The sequence below is a fragment of the Salmo salar genome, chromosome ssa17, assembly GCF_905237065.1.
Source record: "Salmo salar chromosome ssa17, Ssal_v3.1, whole genome shotgun sequence".
Classification (NCBI taxonomy): domain Eukaryota; kingdom Metazoa; phylum Chordata; class Actinopteri; order Salmoniformes; family Salmonidae; genus Salmo; species Salmo salar.
Window position 1 is genome coordinate 76,228,390 of NC_059458.1, and position 12,462 is coordinate 76,240,851.

Genomic DNA, 12,462 nt, shown 5'->3' on the forward strand with positions numbered 1-12,462 from the left:
CACACACACACACACACACACACACACACACACACACACACACACACACACACACACACACACACACACACACGGGGAGAACTCTCTCCAGCAATGTGGTCTGACCTGCCTTGCTTGTAGAGGAACCAAACACATAAAAGCAGTGGCCATCAGCCAGTTAGCAGGCTACAAGGGGAACTGTACAGAACATCTGATTAATGCTGGCTGGCTGGATCTCCCTTTATAACCCACTGGAAAACTGGTCTGCTTGGCAGGGTCTGTCTGTCTGTCTGTCTGTCTGTCTGTCTGTCTGTCTGTCTGTCTGTCTGTCTGTCTGCCTGCCTGCCTGCCTGCCTGCCTGTATCTGTCTATCTGATCACCTGTCTGTCTGTCTGTCTGATCACCTGTCTGTCTGTCTGATCACCTGTCTGTCTGTCTGTCTGTCTGTCTGTCTGTCTGTCTGTCTGTCTGATCACCTGTCTGTCTGTCTGTCTGTCTGTCTGTCTGTCTGTCTGTCTGTATCTGTCTGTCTGTCTGTCTGTCTGTCTGTCTGTCTGTCTGTCTGCCTGCCTGTATCTGTCTATCTGATCACCTGTCTGTCTGTCTGATCACCTGTCTGTCTGTCTGATCACCTGTCTGTCTGTCTGTCTGTCTGTCTGTCTGTCTGTCTGTCTGTCTGTATCTGTCTATCTGATCACCTGTCTGTCTGCCTGTCTGTCTATCTGATTACTTGTCTGTCTGTCTGACGACCTGTCTGTCTGTCTGTCTGTATCTGTCTATCTGATCACTTGTCTGTCTGTCTGACCACCTGTCTGTCTGTCTGCATCCGTCTGTCTGACCACCTGTCTGTCTGTATCTGTCTGTCTGATCACCTGTTTGTCTGTCTGTATCTGTCTATCTGACCACCTGAATCTGTCTATCTGACCACCTGTCTGCCTGTGTGTATCTGTCTATCTGACCACCTGTCTGCCTGTATGTATCTGTCTATCTGACCACCTGTGTCTGTATCTGTCTATCTGACCACCTGTCTGTCTGTCTGTCTGTCTGTCTGTCTGTCTGTCTGTCTGTCTGTCTGTCTGTCTGTCTGTCTGTCTGTCTGTCTGTCTGTCTCTGAACGTCTGTCTGTCTGTCTGTATCTGTCTCTGAACACCTGCCTGTCTGTCTGTATCTGTGTATCTGACCACCTGCCTGTCTATCTGCCTGTCTGTCTGTCTGTCTGTCTGTCTGTCTGTCTGTCTGTCTGTCTGTCTGTCTGTCTGTCTGTCTGTCTATCTGACCACCTGCCTGTCTGTCTGTCTATCTGACCACCTGTCTGTCTGTCTGTCTGTCTGTCTGTCTGTCTGTCTGTCTGTCTGTCTGTCTGTCTGTCTCTGAACACCTGCCTGTCTGTCTGTATCTGTGTATCTGACCACCTGTCTGTCTGTATCTGTCTATCTGACCACCTGTCTGTCTGTCTGTCTGTATCTGACCACCTGTCTGTCTGTATCTGTGTATCTGACCACCTGCCTGTCTGTCTGTATCTGTCTGACCACCTGCCTGTCTGTCTGTCTGTCTGTCTGTCTGTCTGTCTGTCTGTCTGTCTGTCTGTCTGTCTGTCTGTCTGTCTGTATTTGTCTAACTGATCACCTGTCTGTCTGTCTGTCTGTCTGTCTGTCTGTCTGTCTGTCTGTCTGTCTGTCTGTCTGTCTGTCTGTCTGTATCTGTCTATCTGACTACCTGTCTGTCTGTATCTATCTTACCACCTGTGTGTCTGTGTATCTGACCACCTGCCTGTCTGTCTGTATCTGACCACCTGTCTGTCTGTATCTGTGTATCTGACCACCTGTCTGTCTGTCTGTATCTGTCTGACCACCTGCCTGTCTGTATTTGTCTAACTGATCACCTGTCTGTCTGTCTGTCTGTCTGTCTGTCTGTCTGTCTGTCTGTCTGTCTGTCTGTCTGTCTGTCTGTCTGTCTGTCTGTCTGTCTGTCTGTCTGTCTATCTATCTGACCACCTGTCTGTCTGTATCTATCTTACCACCTGTTTGTCTGTGTCTGTCTATCTTACCACCTGTTTGTCTGTGTCTGTCTATCTTACCACCTGTCTGTCTGTATCTATCTTACCACCTGTTTGTCTGTATTTATCTGACCACCTGTCTGTCTGTATCTATCTGACCACCTGTCTGTCTGTATCTATCTGACCACCTGTCTGTCTGTCTGTCTGTCTGTCTGTCTGTCTGTCTGTCTGTCTGTCTGTCTGTCTGTCTGTCTGTCTGTCTGTCTGTCTGTCTGTCTGTCTTACCACCTGCCCTGGGAGGGGAGACATGAGATGAGGGGAGTGTGTGTGTGTGGTGTGGAGGGTGTATGGTGTGAGGGGGGAGGGGAGCAGCCAAACAGTGAGTAGGTGCAGGATGGGGAATGAAGCCCTGGATCAGATCTGTTCAGACTGACCTTGGCAGTTCCTGTCAGCTGGATGACAAACACACCCTGAGGAGAGGGGAATGGAAGTACTGCTAACCCGCGCCATGGAAACAAACCCCAGAAGTACTGCTAACCCTCGCCATGGAAACAAACCCCAGAAGTACTGCTAACCCGCGCCATGGAAACAAACCCCAGAAGTACTGCTAACCTCGCCATGGAAACAAACCCCAGAAGTACTGCTAACCCTCGCCATGGAAACAAACCCCAGAAGTACTGCTAACCCTCGCCATGGAAACAAACCCCAGAAGTACTGCTAACCCTCGCCATGGAAACAAACCCCAGAAGTACTGCTAACCCGCGCCATGGAAACAAACCCCAGAAGTACTGCTAACCCTCGCCATGGAAACAAACCCCAGAAGTACTGCTAACCCTCGCCATGGAAACAAACCCCAGAAGTACTGCTAACCTCGCCATGGAAACAAACCCCAGAAGTACTGCTAACCCTCGCCATGGAAACAAACCCCAGAAGTACTGCTAACCCTCGCCATGGAAACAAACCCCAGAAGTACTGCTAACCCTCGCCATGGAAACAAACCCCAGAAGTACTGCTAACCCGCGCCATGGAAACAAACCCCAGAAGTACTGCTAACCCTCGCCATGGAAACAAACCCCAGAAGTACTGCTAACCCTCGCCATGGAAACAAACCCCAGAAGTACTGCTAACCCTCGCCATGGAAACAAACCCCAGAAGTACTGCTAACCCTCGCCATGGAAACAAACCCCAGAAGTACTGCTAACCCTCGCCATGGAAACAAACCCCAGAAGTATTTGCATGCAACAGCTGTGAGCTGTATATTTATATGTCTCCATGCAAATGGTTACAATGAAACAGTCCCAACGTATTGCAGCACTGAACTGCTGTCCCAACCTCCCAGATCTGATGGACAACAGCAGAGACTGAACTGCTGTCCCAACCTCCCATATATGATGGACAACAGCAGAGACTGAACTGCTGTCCCAACCTCCCAGATCTGATGGACAACAGCAGAGACTGAACTGCTGTCCCAACCTCCCAGATCTGATGGACAACAGCAGAGACTGAACTGCTGTCCCAACCTCCCAGATCTGATGGACAACAGCAGAGACTGAACTGCTGTCCCAACCTCCCAGATCTGATGGACAACAGCAGAGACTGAACTGCTGTCCCAACCTCCCAGATCTGATGGACAACAGCAGAGACTGAACTGCTGTCCCAACCTCCCAGATCTGATGGACAACAGCAGAGACTGAACTGCTGTCCCAACCTCCCAGATCTGATGGACAACAGCAGAGACAAGAGAAACGGGTAAACAGAAGAAGAGAGGAAGAGCAGGAATGGAGGATGACCTTGATAACAGACAAAGTGCAGCAGCTGTTTTCTCTCCATCAGGTATTTCTCCCCTGGGGAAAATGGTGAAGAAGTACACAACCTACAGTTAACAGACACCCACTCCAGAACACAACAACAGAATAGAAGAGGAGGAGAGGTAGAGGAGGAGAGAGGAGAGAGCAGGGGAGGAGAGAGGAGAGGGCAGGGGTGGAGAGAGGAGAGAGCAGGGGAGGAGAGAGGAGAGGGCAGGGGAGGAGAGGAGAGAGCAGGGGAGGAGAGAGGAGAGGAGAGGGCAGGGGAGGAGAGGAGGAGAGGGCAGGGGAGGAGAGGTGGAGAGAGCAGGGGAGCAGGGGAGGAGAGAGGAGAGAGGGCAGGGGAGGAGAGAGGAGAGGGCAGGGGAGGAGAGAGGAGAGGGCAGGGGGAGGAGAGAGGAGAGGTAGAGGAGGAGAGAGGAGAGGGCAGGGGAGGAGAGAGGAGAGGGCAGGGGAGGAGAGGAGGAGAGGGCAGGGGAGGAGAGAGGAGAGGGCAGGGGAGGAGAGGGCAGGGGGATTAGAGGAGGAGAGGGCAGGGGAGGAGAGAGGAGAGAGGAGAGGGCAGGGGAGGAGAGAGGAGAGGAGAGAGCAGGGGAGGAGAGAGGAGAGGGCAGGGGAGGAGAGAGGAGAGGGCAGGGGAGGAGAGAGGAGAGGAGAGGGGCAGGGGAGGAGAGAGGAGAGAGCAGGGGTGGAGAGAGGAGAGGGCAGGGGAGGAGAGAGGAGAGGGCAGGGGAGGAGAGAGGAGAGGGAGAGGGCAGGGGAGGAGAGAGGGCAGGGGAGGAGAGAGGAGAGGGCAGGGGAGGAGAGAGGAGAGGGCAGGGGAGGAGAGAGGAGAGGGCAGGGGAGGAGAGGAGGGGAGAGGGAGAGGGCAGGGGAGTAGAGGTAGAGGAGAGAGAGGTGAGGAGGTAGAGGAGAGGGCAAGGGGAGTAGAAGGAGAGGGAAGGGGGGGGAGAGGAGGAGAGGTAAAGGAGAGGGCAGGGGAGGAGAGGGAGGGGGAGGGGGAGGAGAGGGAGGAGAGGGAGGGGAGGGGAGGGGAGGACAGGGGAAGAGTGGTAGAGGAGAAGAGGGGAGGGGAGAGGAGGAGAGAGTAGAGGGCAGGGGAGGAGAGGGAGAGGGAAGGTGAGGAGAGGAGGTAGAGGAGAGGGCAGGGGAGTAGAGGTAGAGGAGAGGTGAGGAGGTAGAGGAGAGGGCAAGGGAGTAGAAGGAGAGGGAAGGGGGGAGAGGAGGAGAGGTAAAGGAGAGGGCAGGGTAGGAGAGGGGGAGAAGAGGCCAGGGGAGGAGAGGAAGAGAGGTAGAGGAGTGGCCAGGGTAGGAGAGGAAGAGAGGTAGAGGAGAGGGCAGGGTAGGAGAGGTGTAGAAGAGGCCAGGGGAGGAGAGGAAGAGTGGTAGAGGAGAGGCCAGGGGAGGAGAGGTGGAGAGATAGAGGAGAGGCCAGGGGAGGAGAGGTGGAGAGGTAGAGGAGAGGCCAGGGGAGGAGAGGTAGAGAGGTAGAGGAGAGGCCAGGGGAGGAGAGGTGGAGAGGTAGAGGAGAGGCCAGGGGAGGAGAGGAGAGAGAGGTAGAGGAGAGGCCAGGGGAGGAGAGTAAGAGAGGCAGAGGAGAGGCCAGGGGAGGAGAGTAAGAGAGGTAGAGGAGAGGCCAGGGGAGGAGAGGAAGAGAGGCAGAGGAGAGGCCAGGGGAGGAGAGTAAGAGAGGCAGAGGAGAGGCCAGGGGGAGGAGAGGTGGAGAGGTAGAGGAGAGGCCAGGGGAGGAGAGTAAGAGAGGTAGAGGAGAGGCCAGGGGAGGAGAGGTGGAGAGGAAAGCATATCTCTCTCCCTGTTTTGTCAACATGCTTCTCCCTCTGGACTTCCCAAGGTCTCAGACGTGTTCTTATCAGGAGGAGAGGAGAGGAGGGAGGAGGAGAGGAGTGTCCCAGGAGATGTTGACTAGCTAGCTGCCAGCCACGCCAACTGGGTTAGGAGTCAGCAGCAGAGCCTCATGTCTGTCCTAACTAAGGCTGCTTTCCAAATGTCCCTCTATTCCCCATGTAGTGCACTACTGTTGACCTGGGCCCATAATAGTAGAAAACAACCAGAATGGAGAAAGAACCATTGAAATCCCAGAATGTATGTGATGCCACCCGAGGGTCAACTCATAAAGCACATTTAAAACCTGTATTATTCAAAAACACTCAATTCTGTCAAATACTGTATATACCATCAAAATGTTTTCAAATATTGTGATATGAAATTTTGGTCATATCGCCCAGTCCAACTAATAGCCTAATAACTAATAATAGCCTAATAACTAATAACAGCCTAATAACCAATAACTCTAATAACCCAATAACTAATAATAGCCTAATAAATCTAATAGCCTAATAACTAATACTAGCCCAATAACTAATAATAGCCCAATACCTAATAACCCAATAACTAATAATAGCCTAATAACTAATACTAGCCTAATAACTAATACTAGCCCAATAACTAATAATAGCCCAATAACTAATACTAGCCTAATAAATCTAATAGCCTAATAACTAATACTAGCCTAATAACTAATACTAGCCTAATAAATGTAATAGCCTAATAACTCTAATAGCCTAATAACTCTAATAGCCTAATAACTCTAATAGCCTAATAACTCTAATAGCTATAATAGCCTAATAACTAATAATAGCCTAATAACTAATAATAGCATAATAACGAATAATAGCCGAATAACTAATAATAGCCTAATAAATAATAACTAATAATAACCTAATAAATGTAATAGCCTAATAACGAATAATATCCTAATAAATGTAATAGCCTAATAACTAATATAGCCTAATAACTAATAATAGCCTAATAACTAATAATAGCCTAATAAATCTAATAGCCTAATAATATATCTAATAATATATCTAATAATAGCCTAATAACTAATAACTAATAATAGCATAATAACTAATAATAGCCCAATAACTAATAGCTAATAATAGCATAATAACTAATAACAGCCGAATAACTAATAACTAATAGCCTAATAACTAATAATAGCCTAATAACTAATAGCCTATTAACTAATAACTCTAATAGCCTAATAACTAATAATAGCCTAATAACTCTAATAGCCTAATAACTCTAATAGCCTAATAACTAATAATAGCCTAATAACTAATAATAGCCTAATAACTAATAACTGACTTCATCCTACTGCTACGATTGGATAGAGCAAGGCTTTAACTACGCTCCCTTTCACATCTCCTCACATCTGTCTCCATCGCTCATATCATATAGTATTGCTGAACATGGTGCATGTTCAAAATGATAACCAGGTAACGTTAGCTAACTACGTTGGCTATTAGCTCCTATCTGATATCTTAACACCATGTTTATCTAGCCAGCTAGCTAGCATAGTAGCTAATATAGCTAGCTAGCTAACACCACATATGAAAGGGTAAGTTATCGTAATCTTTGCTAACAGGTCACATAGCTATCTGCTTAACTAGCTTGCTTATTCCATGCATCTCCGGGCACATCGTCACAAGCCTTATTATTAGTGAATTAATTAAACTATTATTTGCAAAAGTAGTTTGATTTTGGTCACTGCGTCAATTCATCCATTTCTCAATACTTCATCTTTCTGTTGGAGAATTAGCTAGCTTGCTGCTGCTGATTTTCCCAGCTGGACATTCCTGGGCAGTGCAGTGCTTGTGGCTCAGGTGGTGAGTGGTGGCTGGCATAGCAGCAGCTTTGCTATGTAGAGGGACATAAACAGAGAAGGGCCGACAGCCCACAGACTAGAAAAGGTCAATACTGGCCCGATATATCGGCTTGGACGATTATCGGTCGTTCTCTACTACACGGAGCTACACAGAGCTACATAGGGCTACACAGAGCTACATAAAGCTACACAGGGCTACACAGGGCTACATAGAGCTACACAGGGCTACACAGAGCTACACAGGGCTACACAGGGCTACATAGAGCTACACAGGGCTACACATGGCTACACAGAGCTATACAGGGCTACACAGAGCTATACAGGGCTACACAGAGCTACACAGAGCTATACAGGGCTACACAGAGCTACACAGGGCTACTCAGAGCACAGGCAGGTCTTTTTAGAGATGGCTTCCCAAGCAGTCTCTCTCTCCACACCTCCCACCTCCTCTCTCTCTCCCTTCCATATTTCTTTCTCTCTCTCTCTCCACACCTCACCCCCCCTCTCTCTCTCCCTCCCTCTTTCTCTCCACATCCTACCTCCTCTCTATATCGCTCTCTCTCTCCCTTCCCCCTCTCTCCCTTCCCTGGTTCTTTCACTAAGTCAGTTTAGTACATTATTCTCTGGTTCATTCACTAAGTCAGTTTAGTGCATTATTCTCTGGTTCATTCACTAAGTCAGTTTAGTACATTATTCTCTGGTTCATTCACTAAGTCAGTTTAGTACATTATTCTCTGGTTCATTCACTAAGTCAGTTTAGTACATTATTCTCTGGTTCATTCACTAAGTCAGTTTAGTACATTATTCTCTGGTTCATTCACTAAGTCAGTTTAGTACATTATTCTCTGGTTCATTCACTACGTCAGTTTAGTACATTATTCTCTGGTTCATTCACTAAGTCAGTTTAGTACATTATTCTCTGGTTCATTCACTAAGTCAGTTTAGTACATTATTCTCTGGTTCATTCACTAAGTCAGTTTAATACATTATTCTCTGGTTCATTCACTAAGTCAGTTTAGTACATTATTCTCTGGTTCATTCACTAAGTCAGTTTAGTACATTATTCTCTGGTTCATTCACTAAGTCAGTTTAGTACATTATTCTCTGGTTCATTCACTAAGTCAGTTTAGTACATTATTCTCTGGTTCATTCACTAAGTCAGTTTAATACATTATTCTCTGGTTCATTCACTAAGTCAGTTTAGTACATTATTCTCTGGTTCATTCACTAAGTCAGTTTAGTACATTATTCTCTGGTTCATTCACTAAGTCAGTTTAGTACATTATTCTCTGGTTCATTCACTAAGTCAGTTTAATACATTATTCTCTGGTTCATTCACTAAGTCAGTTTAATACATTATTCTCTGGTTCATTCACTAAGTCAGTTTAGTACATTATTCTCTGGTTCATTCAGGATTTACAGTGAAAGGATGTGTTGGGTCTTTTTATGTGGTGGCCTTCCTTCATATACTGACTGCTGTAGTGAGTCATGTCTTCCTGAATCCAAGTCCCCCTCTCCTCTCCTCTCCTCTCCTCTCCTCTCCTCTCCTCTCCTCTCCTCTCCTCTCCTCTCCTCTCCTCTCCTCTCCTCTCCTCTCCTCTCCCTGAACCCAAGTCACCCCTTTAACTTCTGCTGTGTGTTTCTAAGTCAAGTCCATGTCAAACCATGACATAACCAACCAGAGTACACAATCTGCTCTGAAAAACACAAGCGCTTCCCCAATGGCATGCTAATTCCTATGTAGGGCCCTACTGTTGACCAGGGCCCTATAGTCATACAGGGAATAGGCCCCTACTGTTGACCAGGGCCCTATGGTCATATAGGGAATAGGGTGCCATTTGAGCCACAGCCGGGATAATGTGCTTCTGACTGTAGTTGTGCCAGAGATCCTGACTGACGTTGTTTCAGTACCATCACGGCCAACGTGTGGGTGGATGAGGTAGGTAGGTGTACCTGGACCTCACTGGGGTGGGTGGGTGTACCTGGACCTGGGTGTGTGTGTGTGTGTGTGTGTGTGTGTGTGTGTGTGTGTGTGTGTGTGTGTGTGTGTGTGTGTGTGTGAGTCTGTGTTTGTGCGTACTGTAGGTGCGTAAGTGCGTAGGTGTGTGTGTGTGTGTGTGTGTGTGTGTGTGTGCGTACTGTAGGTGCGTAAGTGCGTAGGTGTGTGTGTGTGTGTGTGTGCGTACTGTAGGTGTGTAAGTGCGTAGGTGTGTGTGTACCTGGCCCTTGCAGGCCCCAGTACAAAGGAAATCTAGCAATACCTCTATCTGCTTTATCAGTTCAGTCCAAGGGTTCAGTGACAGCCTGGAGCGGGGAGTTGACCAACTGATTTAGTGGCTAGCTGCTCTGACGGGGACTACAGGCAGGAAGGCAGGCAGGTATCCAGCCCGACCACAGCAGCTGATAGAAGGGATGTATCCCAAATGACACCCTATTCCACACAGGGCTCTGGTCAAGAGTCGCGCACTATGAAGGTAACAGGGTAACATTTGGGACGCAGAGCCGAGTGTTCAGAAAGCTTCCGTCGCTCTCCTTCACTCAGGCCCTCTCTCTACATCTTAGCCTGACATCTCTATCCACACTGATACCTCAACCATACCCTTTAACCTAAATATATCCACACTGATAACTCAATCATACCCTTTAATCTAAATATATCCAAATATATCCACGCTGATACCTCTAACATACCCTTTAATCTAAATATATCCACCCTGATACCTCTAACATACCCTTTAACCTAAATATACCCACCCTGATACCTCTAACATACCCTTTAATCTAAATATATCCACCCTGATACCTCTAACATACCCTTTAATCTAAATATATCCACCCTGATACCTCTAACATACCCTTTAATCTAAATATATCCACCCTGATACCTCTAACATACCCTTTAATCTAAATATATCCACCCTGATACCTCTAACATACCCTTTAATCTAAATATATCCACCCTGATACCTCTAACATACCCTTTAATCTAAATATATCCACCCTGATACCTCTAACATACCCTTTAATCTAAATATATCCACCCTGATACCTCTAACATACCCTTTAATCTAAATATATCCACCCTGATACCTCTAACATACCCTTTAATCTAAATATATCCACCCTGATACCTCTAACATACCCTTTAACCTAAATATATCCACCCTGATACCTCTAACATACCCTTTAATCTAAATATATCCACCCTGATACCTCTAACATACCCTTTAATCTAAATATATCCACCCTGATACCTCTAACATACCCTTTAATCTAAATATATCCACCCTGATACCTCTAACATACCCTTTAATCTAAATATATCCACCCTGATACCTCTAACATACCCTTTAATCTAAATATATCCACCCTGATACCTCTAACATACCCTTTAATCTAAATATATCCACCCTGATACCTCTAACATACCCTTTAATCTAAATATATCCACCCTGATACCTCTAACATACCCTTTAATCTAAATATATCCACCCTGATACCTCTATCATACCCTTTAATCTAAATATATCCACCCTGATACCTCTAACATACCCTTTAATCTAAATATATCCACCCTGATACCTCTAACATACCCTTTAATCTAAATATATCCACCCTGATACCTCTAACATACCCTTTAACCTAAATATATCCACCCTGATACCTCTAACATACCCTTTAATCTAAATATATCCACCCTGATACCTCTAACATACCCTTTAATCTAAATATATCCACCCTGATACCTCTAACATACCCTTTAATCTAAATATATCCACCCTGATACCTCTAACATACCCTTTAATCTAAATATATCCACCCTGATACCTCTAACATACCCTTTAATCTAAATATATCCACCCTGATACCTCTATCATACCCTTTAATCTAAATATATCCACCCTGATACCTCTAACATACCCTTTAATCTAAATATATCCACCCTGATACCTCTAACATACCCTTTAATCTAAATATATCCACCCTGATACCTCTAACATACCCTTTAATCTAAATATATCCACCCTGATACCTCTAACATACCCTTTAATCTAAATATATCCACCCTGATACCTCTAACATACCCTTTAATCTAAATATATCCACCCTGATACCTCTAACATACCCTTTAATCTAAATATATCCACCCTGATACCTCTATCATACCCTTTAATCTAAATATATCCACCCTGATACCTCTAACATACCCTTTAATCTAAATATATCCACCCTGATACCTCTAACATACCCTTTAATCTAAATATATCCACCCTGATACCTCTAACATACCCTTTAATCTAAATATATCCACCCTGATACCTCTATCATACCCTTTAATCTAAATATATCCACCCTGATACCTCTAACATACCCTTTAATCTAAATATATCCACCCTGATACCTCTAACATACCCTTTAATCTAAATAAATCCACCCTGATACCTCTAACATACCCTTTAATCTAAATATATCCACCCTGATACCTCTAACATACCCTTTAATCTAAATATATCCACCCTGATACCTCTAACATACCCTTTAATCTAAATATATCCACCCTGATACCTCTAACATACCCTTTAATCTAAATATATCCACCCTGATACCTCTAACATACCCTTTAATCTAAATATATCCACCCTGATACCTCTAACATACCCTTTAATCTAAATATATCCACCCTGATACCTCTAACATACCCTTTAATCTAAATATATCCACCCTGATACCTCTAACATACCCTTTAATCTAAATATATCCACCCTGATACCTCTAACATACCCTTTAATCTAAATATATCCACCCTGATACCTCTAACATACCCTTTAATCTAAATATATCCACCCTGATACCTCTAACATACCCTTTAATCTAAATATATCCACCCTGATACCTCTAACATACCCTTTAATCTAAATATATCCACCCTGATACCTCTAACATACCCTTTAATCTAAATATATCCACCCTGATACCTCTAACATACCCTTTAA

At 45.5% G+C, this 12,462-nt stretch overlaps 1 protein-coding gene across 1 annotated transcript in view; it reads right to left on the reverse strand.

Moving 5' to 3' along the window:
• hmga2 (high mobility group AT-hook 2) overlaps positions 1-12,462 on the reverse strand; it is an 87,826-nt gene that overhangs the window by 48,029 nt on the left and 27,335 nt on the right. The window lies entirely within an intron of this gene.